Source organism: Primulina eburnea, chromosome 6 (assembly GCF_022965805.1).
Source record: "Primulina eburnea isolate SZY01 chromosome 6, ASM2296580v1, whole genome shotgun sequence".
NCBI lineage: Eukaryota > Viridiplantae > Streptophyta > Magnoliopsida > Lamiales > Gesneriaceae > Primulina > Primulina eburnea.
Genome location: NC_133106.1, coordinates 2,047,915 through 2,060,416, shown reverse-complemented (window position 1 = coordinate 2,060,416; position 12,502 = coordinate 2,047,915).

Here is a 12,502-nt window from a genome sequence, read left to right as displayed (position 1 = left end):
AGCAGGCGGCGGTGCTCCCTGATTTTGTGGCTTCTGTTGTCCCCGATTTCTGTTTTGACCCTGGGGCTTTTGAGGCCCTTGAGGTCTAGATGGACCTGTATTCTGCCTCTTGTTTGGCTGACTGTTATTATTGTGCTGTTGCCTCTTACGCTGAATTTCAAAATCAATCTCCCTCAAAGCTTGCTCAGACCTGAAGGCACATGTGGTGGCAGCAGCATAGTCTATTGGATGCATCATCATGACGTTGTTGCGCAAAGTAGGGCGAAGGCCATCCATAAAGTGTCTAAGCTTTTCTGCAGGATCTCTAGCAATAAGGGGCACAAAGTGACAGCCCCTATCGAATTTCTTCACGTAATCTGCCACAGACAAGTCTCCCTGATGGAGGCTCATAAACTCTCTCTTCAGTCGGCCTCTAGCATCCGCAGTAAAATACTTCTCATAGAAAATTTTTTTGAATTGAGGTCAAGTAAGTGTAGCAAGGTTAACACCATGCTCGACCCCTTCCCACCACAGTGAAGCATCATCCCTAAGCAGGTAGGTGGTACACCTCACACGGACGACATCCCCCATATTCAGATAACGAAAATGTACCTCCAAAGAACGTATCCAGCTCTCAGCAGCAAATGGATCAGTGGTGCCAGAAAATTCCTTCGGCGCGAGCCTCCGGAACTGATCATAGATATCCTGTGGTGGCCTAGGAGCCTGCTGTACATGCTGCTGCTGCTGTAACTGCTGTAACTGTAACTGCAACTGCTGCTGTTGCAACTGCTGCTGCTGTAACTGTTGCTCAAATAAACGAGCCATCCCCTCAAGAGCTCGAGTAGCAGCATCTGGTGGTGGTGGTGGTGGAGGTCCATCCCCTTGGTTATTTCCTTGACGATTAACACTGTTTTCTTCTTGGTTTTCGATGACAGTGGCACGACGTGGAGGCATTTTATCTGAACGTTTTCCAAAATCTAACGTAACCAACATGCATTTAAATCTACGTTTTCTAATCATGTGACATATCGTGATTCATTTAGAAACTTTAAGCATATAAGGCATAAATAATCATAAAACTCGTAAACATGCGGTGTAAGCATATCATTCACATAATCATGCAGGTAACTTCATACTGAATCATGTAAAGCATGTAAAAACTTACAAACTTGAGGCTTGACGACTGATCTTTCTAGCGCTGATGGTGGCACAACCCTTTACAGGACCTTTGCTCTGATACCAACTGAAACGTCCCGTGTTCTTGTGTTTAAAATGTATTAGGAAATTTTTTTTTTTTAAAATTCGGACCGCCCATGAAAATATTTTAATAAAATATTTTGCCCATGATCTAGAACATTCGCTAGCTAGCATTTTAAAATCAAGTGAATAGACATGAAGGATAAAATCAACGCATGAGTTACCAAACCTAAAAAGCAATATTCGTGAAACATATTCTTTCAAAATTTAGTCTTTTTATATTATTTTAGCTTTTATGGATCACGACTCGCCCCCTTGAGTCGTTTTCCGAATTTTCTTTATTTTAAAACTCGTTTTGACACCCAAACTTCGACCCCGAGCCATCTCTTAATTTTTGCGAGTTACCCCCAAACCGTGTCGAACCAAGACTTGACCAACACCCTAATTTAGCCTACTGGACACTCAACCCATTAAGGACGCTGCCCAAACCACAAAAACGAACCGTCCTAAGGTGAACACATTCTGGCCGAGAATGATCATGTGCATGGATTCTATGTATTGGTGGCTAGACCATCACCCGACGCCCCAGCCCTTGAGCCCACGTGTTGTGCACCTCCTAAGGACACTAGTGAACCCCCCTTGCTCCGCCCGTGCCTCACGCATCGAGCCTACCACGCCTGGAAGAGGCGCGAACCCTGCACAAATCTGTGCAGGGCTCTCGGGTGGAGTCCTAGCCGCGCTAGGACTCTTTCCCGAGCCCTTGGTTCGAGTCCTAGCATGGCTAGGACTCTCACCCCGACTCATGACATCCCTGGCTATGTCTCGGCCCAAGCCAAATCCAAGCCTTACCCTTAAACCGTGACACCCGAACACCAAACTCATGACAGCCACCTTCGGCTTTTGTTTCTTTGGTTTCTTTTGCTTTCTGCCGATCGTGTGTGGGTAAGTGTGGCCTCGTTCTTTTATTAAATCCTTGTTTAAACATGTATAGCATCATGGCAGCCCCCTAAAACATGCAAGACATGAATCGACACAAGAAAACGTTAGGTCGTAACGTGAATACGTAAAAACCGTAATAAAACTTCAAGATCTTTGCACATACATTTATTAAATCGATATATGATGTAATGGATGAGAAAAAGCAAGATATTGGGGTGCCTTTGCGTCGTAAATGCACGATATACCGACGGAGACGAAGAACGGGAAGAACCGAGGCTAGATCCACTAAAAACCTTGAAGAACAAAGCTAATTCCCCACGGCCGAGAGGTGTAGCAGCCGAGGGAAGGCTTTCGCTTGTGATAAATATATTTTTTTGTGCGGCGTGAAAACGTGAGTGTGCGTGAGTTTCTTCTGCGCTAGGTTTAGGTTTAATCTTGTTTATATGCTAAACAATTTCATTAATCAGACTCAAGGCCTAATTAACTTTAATTAAGCCCACTAGTACAAGCTAGACTTTAATTAAATTTAGAAAAGCTTAAAAAAAACGTTTTCATAAAAAGAAATAGTGAATTAAATAACCGGACTGCTTAAAAGATTGAATTTTAGTTGAAAGTCCAACACCGATAAAAATATAGTCCCGGCGTATAAAATCACCGCAAAATTTCTAGTTTTCAAAAATACGAGAAGCCATCTCCCCTAAATTAAATAATTAAAATTAATTATTTAATTAAAACATTTTTCAGCCCCCGGTCTCCGTTCCTCGATCGTCACTTGAATAACCTTAAAAAAATGCAATTTCATGCAGAATGACAATAAAATCATAATAAGCATGAATGTCACACAATTAATTAGCCATTAAATTAAATTACTCATTTTTCATATTTTCTAGATTTGCATGCAGTTGGATTACGTCGTCTTAGTTTTGGACCTTACAATCATCATTACTTGCAGCATTCAAACCTAGTGAGTATATTGATTCAACACGTCATAAAAATGAGTAATAAGTAATACATATACAAGCACATGTATTAAAATCATACTTCTATTTAAAATAATTTTAAGCATAAATAAATCATATATCGTAAAATTATAAAATCGTAAAGCTTTGCATCATTTATCATTTTGTGTGAATTTTGATTCTTGAAAGTGACTAGCACCAATGCGCATGAAGACAGGCAATAGGCACCGACGTAAAATAATAGAAATACGATCGTCGGGCTCACTCTGGGGCATTGTCCCGTAAACGGGCTCCTTGTGGAACCTATTCCCTCACGATATTCCTATAAAATTGTAAGTTCAATGTTCTTTCTTAAAACAGATCCCCCACATATCTTCTATCATCTGTGTAATAGTCTATTCACATCCTTCAAAATATTTTTTCTTTTTATTTTTATTTCAAAAAATATCACCACTTTCCAAAAATAGCATTTTTACAGTTAAAACTTTACAACTTTACAATAAATCATAAAATATCATATTTTCATCAAAATCATCATATATATCATTTAATATGCGTTATGACCCTTCGGGATACTGACAACCCTTTTTGTACTACTCAGGTGTAAAATTACCGTTTTTCTCTTGGATTCTAAAATTCTCGATTTTGACTTTCTCTTACTTTTATTGACTTTAGAATATCCCAAATCATTATTTAAGCTTAAATTTAATTTTTAATATTTTTATTTAGCTAAATTTGAGGATTTCGATTTAATTTTGTATTTATTAATTTGTGAAGCATTTAATTCCCGGATTAATTAAAACTTTAATATTTTCTTCCCAAATTTTAAAATAAGATTTTTATTACCTAAACTACCCTCATGAACCATGAACCGACCCCTCGTGGAACATGGTCCGACCCCTTATAAACTTCAATATTTGAACCCTAGCTTGTTCCTCTCGAGCCATCTCACGTTTTTCTTGAACCATGGCAAAGCCACCTCGAGCCATCCCTTGACCAGACCTCTTAGGGACCTTACTGACCACTCCTAGCCCATCTAACCAGCCCCTATCCCATGCCACAGTTTCCAGCACATGAGCCACGACCGAGACTTGCATGCTAGGACTTCAACATGCTAGGACTCTTCTACTCGCTTAACCACCGGCCCTTCTAGACCCTAGATATCCCTGGACCAGCCTCAGACCCAACCTAACTAGCCCTCATGTGGGGACCCGGGCTCTAACTCTTTCTTTGGAATGTAATGGATCATTAATTTAAAAAGTGGGTCAAATTTTCGCTTTTCAACATTAATTCTAATGAATATAAACAAACATAAATTCTTTATTTAAATTACAAACATAATGTACCAACATAACATACAACATGTCTTGTTCATCCATACTCAACAAACTAGTAATTAAATACAGTACATGTCAAAGGTACAACCACTAGTCCTTCTGCTAAGCCCGAGATCACCACGCTATGTCCATCTCCCATCCTCTGCGTGACCCAGATCCTGCCTCACCTGTTGTTATGCACACATACAGACATAACAACAGCCGGAAACTCCGGTGAGAACAAATCCCAGTATAAACATGTATACATGCATATAATCAATTAAACATGAAACATACTATCATGAATGAAATCATATGCACATGCAATGCAATGCGAATCAAACCATGTCTGGACTCGACTCGACTAGAACTCTAGGGATCCCGGTGTGAATAAGACGTCAATGGCTGTCACCTACCCTGCCACTCGGGGTGACTGTACGTCTTATTCCTAGACTTCGGTCTGAGCTGTATCAACGACTGCAATAGGAGTCGAGGCTGCTCCTAAGCTGAGATACACCGAACATCTAGATAGTTGACAATGGCTGTCAACGACTCTCCTATCTTAAATGCAATGACTATCAACCTGTAACAAAGCATGCTCATATTCATATCTGAATATTACCATAATCTTACATGCTTGAATACAATTCTATAATCAAAGCATAATCATGTAACAAGTATAAACAAGTCATAAACATGTTACCAAATCTAGATACAATTTGACGGTATAACGACGTGATTTCTCAATACCGCTCAATTCAACTTTCATCATATCTCAATATCTACTTTCCACAATCAAAAATCAACCTCTTAGAACATTATATTCTCAAAATCTGCACAATCTCGATTCAATACATGCTGGAAATTCCTAGTAAATGCATACGCTATCATTTCTTCGTTCCGGTTTAGATTATAAACTCATAATCATCACAAGAACACTTATCTATATGCATAATACATTTTCTCCAATACATGTTTTTCAAACCATGCTGAAGTTAAAGAAACTTACATCACTTTGAAGCTCTTGATGCAATGATCAATAATTTAAGCTTGAATTTAAAATCGGATAGCTAAATCTTGATAAATCTTACCTCAAAGTTTTGAAGAAACTTGAGGATTCTAAGAAAGCTCTCGTTCTCAGCTGCTGGAATGAAGAAATGACTGAATCAGCATCACTTCTATATATATATATGCCATGTGTCAAGACAAGAAGAAGGGGTGGATTTCTCGCATGCAGCACCGCGGGTGCGCTCATGTTCAGACCGCGGGTGCGCTCAGGCTTCGACCACAATTTCATTTTCCTAAAATGCCGACCGCGGGTGCGGTCTTTACAACACCGCGGGTGCGGTCTTTACACCGCGGGTGCGGTCTTGCTGCACCGCGGGTGCGGTGATGCTACAGAAATTTTGGCTAACTTACTGTCCATGCACCGCGGGTGCGGTGTCTACAAGCACTGCGGGTGCGGTATGGCTTCGGCAGCACATTCAAAATTCCATGATTTATGACCGCGGATGCACTCTTGTTCTGAGCGCGGGTGCAGTCTTGCAAAACCCTCATTTCTCATGTATTTTCTTCCCTCTTTGCATTTCATGCATTCTCGTATTCTCCAAATCGTTCGTCAATAAAAACTAATAACCACGAGCCTTACATTTCTCCCCCTCTAAGAAATGATTTCGTCCCCGAAATCGCAGGCATTACTAAACATATATGACAAGTAAGATAATCAAAACTGAAAATTTACTTACATCATGTAAACAACTCGGGATGTTTCTGTTGCATGTTTGCTTTTGTCTCCCAAGTCGCTTCTTCGATGCCATGACGACTCCATTGGACTTTCACTAGAGGAATAGTCTTCGTTCTGAGCTTCTTTTCCTTTCGATCAAGAATCTGTATTGGTTGTTCAACGTAGCTTAAAGTCTGATCAAGCTCAGCTTCGTCAGGACGAATGACATGAATCAAACATCAGGCATGTATTTACGCAACATCGATACATGAAAGACGTCATGTATCCCAGATAACGAAGGAGGAAGAGCAAGTCGATAAGCTCGATCGCCAATCTTTTCAAGAATTTCGTAAGGACCAATGTATCGCGGAGACAATTTCCCACGCTTGCCAAATCTGACAACGCCTCTGAACGGGGAAATTTTCAAGAATACTCTATCTCCTTGTTCAAATACCAACGGTCTACGTCTGATATTGGCGTACTTGGCTTGCCTATCCTGTGTTGTCTTCATTCTTTTCTGAATAATCTTGATCTTCTCAGCCATGTCACGAATCATATCTGGCCCAAGTTCTGGTACCTCTGAGATGTCATCCTAGTATAGAGGAGATCTGCACTTCTTACCATATAACGCTTCAAACGGTGCCATCTCAATGCTCATCTGATAGCTATTATTGTAAGAGAATTCACAAAGAGGTAAGGAATCTTGCCAACTAGTGCCAAAATCTAGCACCACGGCTCTCAACATATCCTCTAAAGTCTGGATAGTCCGCTCTGACTGTCCGTCTGTCTGAGGATGATACGCAGTACTCAGGTGTAATGTCGTACCCAAAGCCTGCTGTAAACTGTGCCAGAAGTGAGAAGTGAATCGTGGATCACGATCTGATACGATAGACTTCGGCACACCATGTAATCTGACTACCTCTCGAACATATATCTCCGCCATTTGATCGTGTCTGTAAGTCATTCTATATGGGATGAAGCAAGCTGATTTGGTCAATCTGTCGATAACGACCCAAATCGCATCACAGCCTCGGGAAGATCGGGGTAACTTCGTCACGAAATCCATGGAAATGTGATCCCATTTCCATTCTGGAATAGCTAAACTCTGAAGTAACCCTCCGGGCTTCTTCCTCTCGGCCTTCACCTGTTGGCAGTTCAAGCATTTAGACACATACTCTGCGATGTCTGACTTCATCTGCTTCCACCAGAACTGTGTCTTCAAGTCATTGTACATCTTCCTGCCACCAGGATGGATGCTGAACCGACTGCCGTGTGCTTCGGACAAAATTTGATGTTTCAAATCTGGAACATCTGGCACTACAAGGCGGTTATTCACATACAGCACATGATCACGTACCTGATATTCAGATACATGTCCTGCTCTGACCATCTGAATTGATCTTTGCACATTCTGATCGGTTCGTTGAGCTTCTTTGATCCTCCTGATCAAGTAAGACTCAACTTGAATAGCAGCAAGTCGTAGTGGCCTCCTGTCTGTATCAAATTCTAGTCCAGAGAAACAGCAATTTTCAACTAGCTTTGTAACACCCATCGTTGATAAGGATAGGGAACAAACCTTTCGACTTAAGGCGTCTGCTGCTGCATTTGACTTCCCTGGATAATATTTGATTTCGCAATCAAAGTCTTTTAACAGATCAAGCCATCTACGCTGCCTCATGTTCAACTCCGACTGAGAAAACAAATATTTTAGGCTTTTATGGTCTGAGTAGATCTCAAATTTCTCGCCATAAAGATAATGACGCCAGATCTTGAGGGCAAATACGATAGCCGCAAATTCAAGATCATGAATGGGGTATCGAGTCTCGTGAGTCTTCAACTGTCTTGAGGCATATGCGACCACATGACCTCGCTGCATAAGCACACATCCCAAACCTCTGTGAGGGGCATCACAATATACAACGAAATCACCCGTACCTGAAGGAATCATCAAGACAGGTGCACTGGTCAGTCTTTTCTTCAATTCTAGAAAGCTAGACTCACACTCCTCAGACCATAGGAATGGCGCATTCTTCTGTGTCAATTGTGTAATTGGCTTCGCAATACGGGAGAAATCTTGGATGAATCGTCTATAGTATCCTGCTAGGCCCATGAAACTGCGTATTTCTGGCACCGAAGTCGGTCTTGGCCAATTGATCACAGCTTCCACTTTACTCGGATCAACAGAAATACCATCTCCAGAAATGATATGTCCCAAGAATACAACTCGATTCAGCCAAAACTCACACTTTGACAATTTCGCATACAGTTGCTCGTTTCTCAACGTCTGCAAGACAATTCTGAGATGCTCTGCATGCTCATTTCTGTTCTTAGAATACACCAGAATATCATCTATGAAAACGATCACAAAATCATCTAAATACCTCTGAAACACTTGATTCATCAAGCCCATAAATACCGCTGGAGCATTTGTTAAACCAAAAGGCATGACAATAAATTCGTAATGCCCATACCTGGTTCGAAATGCTGTCTTCGGTATGTCCACATCTCTAACTCGGAGCTGATGATATCCGGATCGCAAATCAATCTTAGAGTATACCGAAGATCCCTGTAATTGATCAAACAAATCGTCGATGCGCGGCAAAGGATACTTGTTCTTCACTGTTGTCTTGTTCAACTGTCTGTAATCAATACACAGTCGCATCGAACCATCTTTCTTTCTAACGAATAGTACCGGAGCGCCCCAAGGAGATACACAAGGTCTGATATATCCCTTGGCTAGCAAATCTTCCAACTGTGCCTTCAATTCTTTTAGTTCGATGGGTGCCATCCTATACGGAGCTCTCGAAATAGGGACGGTACCTGGTACAAGATCAATACTAAAATCTACCTCTCGAATCGGAGGTAATCCTGGAATCTCATCTGGAAAAATATCTGCAAATTCCCGTACTACTGGCAGATCCGCCAATGCCGGGCTCGACTTCTGCATATCTACAGCATAAATAAAGAAACCATCTGCTCCTTTTTGTAACAATCTGTTCATATTAAGAGCCGAAATCAAGGGAATCCGAGATCTGGAACCCTTCCCGTAGAATTTCCACTCGTCTGTCATCTCGGGTCTGAATCTGACAATCTTATGAAAACAATCTACAGTGGCTCTGTACTTCGTTAGTATGTCAATACCGACTATGCAATCAAAGTCAACTAACCCAAGTACAATGCAATCTAGATCAAGTTCATGACCCTCAAACTGTAAGATGCAATGTCTAACCGTAGTCACCGATATCAAACCACTTCCCAACGGAGAAGTAATAGACACAACATCTAACAAGGACTCAACAGGCAAAGAATGCAATAATGCAAATCGTTCCGATATGAATGTATGCGATGCACCCGTATCTATCAATATATAAGCAGGATAACCGCAAAGGAAACAGTTACCTGCAATGACATCATCTGGGGCATCCTGTGCTTGCTCCTCTGTCAACGCAAACACCTGAGCCTGTTGTCGGATCGGCTGGCTCCCGGTCTGACCACCTCTGGTTCGAGGCTGGGTCTGTGTAGGTGGCGGCTGAAATGAGTGAACAGATGAAGCTTGCCTCTCAGGCTGAGTCACTGATGCTGATGACCCTGCACCCTGAAATCTCGATGCTCCACTTCTCTGAGGACAGACCTTGGCATAATGTCCCGGTTGCTTGCATATGTTACACCTGCCCACTACACCTTGACACTGTTCTGTGGCATGCTTACCTCCACAAGTACTGCAATATCCACTCATCACCTCTAAACTCTGGCCAGGACCTCTCTGTCTTGACCCGCTGGAGCTCGATGAACTGCTCCCTGCCCTCTTAAACTGTTTGCCCTTTGCTTTTAACGGATCCTTCCGCCCGCTGCTACTACCGCTGCTATCAAATCTAGGAGGATGTTGTGCTGGAGGTAGTGGCGGTCTCGGACTCGGAGCAACATACGGAACACTCCGTTGCCTAAGCAACCCTGCTTCAGCTCCTTTGGCACGATTCAATGCATCCGAGAAATTGTTGGGTCTCCCCGTATTTACCAACGTAAAGATATCTGGATTCAGGCCATTTATAAACTGATCTGCTACGGCCTCATCATTACCTGAAACGTGAGGTGCAAAGCGAAGCAAAGAAAAAAATTTAGCAACGTATTCTTCAATGTTCAGTTGCCCTTGCCTCAGGTTTGCAAATTCAGCGCATTTATCTTTACGGTAGGATACAGGAAAGAATCGCTGATAGAACTCCGTCTTGAATGCTTTCCATGTAATCTCGGTGCCACGCTGTTCTAGTGCCCTCCTAATATTCAACCACCAATACTTAGCCACGTCTTGCAGTTGATGGCCAATGAGTTTCACTCGCTTCTCATCATTATATTCCAGATATTCGAATAACATCTCGATATCCTCCAACCAACTTTCACATTCAATTGCATTCTTTGTACCCTTTAAAATCGGTGGTCGGAATGACTGGAATCGCTTTAATAAGGTCTCCATGGGCGTAGCAGTGACATCCATCGTATCACCAGATGTGCTACCCTGTTCTGGTGCTGGTGGTCATAAAGGAACGGATGCTCTTCTGGGAGGCATGTGTCTGATATTCAAACAGTTTAGTATACAATCTATACTAACCGTCTCAGCCTTCCTCTGATCATTTACCTCTGATCCAGAAGCGGTTCTGATTCAGTTCATTACATGCTGTAATCACATCATATATAGTACAACACATACATAAGAAGGAAAGCAATAATCATGCTAGCACCCCAAAAGCAAGGAAGATGACTCGATCTACCCCGCTCATTCTACTCTATCTCCGTCTACAGAACCTACGGCTCTGATACCACCTGTTGTGGGGACCCGGGCTCTAACTCTTTCTTTGGGATGTAATGGATCATTAATTTAAAAAGTGGGTCAAATTTTCGCTTTTCAACATTAATTCTAATGAATATAAACAAACATAAATTCTTTATTTAAATTACAAACATAATGTACCAACATAACATACAACATGTCTTGTTCATCCATACTCAACAAACTAGTAATTAAATACAGTACATGTCAAAGGTACAACCACTAGTCCTTCTGCTAAGCCCGAGATCACCACGCTATGTCCATCTCTCATCCTCTGCGTGACCCAGATCCTGCCCCACCTGTTGTTATGCACACATACAGACATAACAACAGCCGGAAACTCCGGTGAGAACAAATCCCAGTATAAACATGTATACATGCATATAATCAATTAAACATGAAACATACTATCATGAATGAAATCATATGCACAAGCAATGCAATGCGAATCAAACCATGTCTGGACTCGACTCGACTAGAACTCTAGGGATCCCGGTGTGAATAAGACGTCAATGGCTGTCACCTACCCTCCCACTCGGGATGACTGTACGTCTTATTCCTAGACTTCGGTCTGAGCTGTATCAACGACTGCAATAGGAGTCGAGGCTGCTCCTAGGTTGAGATACACCGAACATCTAGATAGTTGGCAATGGCTGTCAACGACTCTCCTATCTTAAATGCAATGACTATCAACCTGTAACAAAGCATGCTCATATTCATATCTGAATATTACCATAATCTTACATGCTTGAATACAATTCTATAATCAAAGCATAATCATGTAACAAGTATAAACAAGTCATAAACATGTTACCATATATATACAACAATACTAGTATGTGATTTTGGTTGGGAAACTCAAATAATATCTTATTTGAGTTGTGCTTCCCAAACAAACATGACTTATACCTTTCGTGTCGCAAAGTCTGTGATGTAGTCGAAGTCTCGCTATCACGTTGCCAATATAAATCTGAAATGGCACCATCAATGTGCATTCTATCAATACACAACTCAAACAACTCCTATCTCAATCAATAACCAAATCTAGATACAATTTGACGATATAACGACGTGATTTCTCAATACCGCTCAATTCAACTTTCATCATATCTCAATATCTACTTTCCAAAATCAAAAATCAACCTCTTAGAACATTATATTCTCAAAATCTGCACAATCTCGATTCAATACATGCTGGAAATTCCTAGTAAATGTATACGCTATCATTTCTTCGTTCCGGTTTCGATTATAAACTCATAATCATCACAAGAACACTTATCTATATGCATAATACATTTTCTCCAATACATGTTTTTCAAACCATGCTGAAGTTAAAGAAACTTACATCACTTTGAAGCTCTTGATGCAAGGATCAATAATCTAAGCTTGAATTTAAAATCGGATAGCTAAATCTTGATAAATCTTACCTCAAAGTTTTGAAGAAACTTGAGGATTCTAAGAAAGCTCTCGTTCTCAGCTGCTGGAATGAAGAAATGACTGAATCAGCATCACTTCTATATATATATATGCCATGTGTAGACAAGAAGAAGGGGTGGATTTCTCGCAT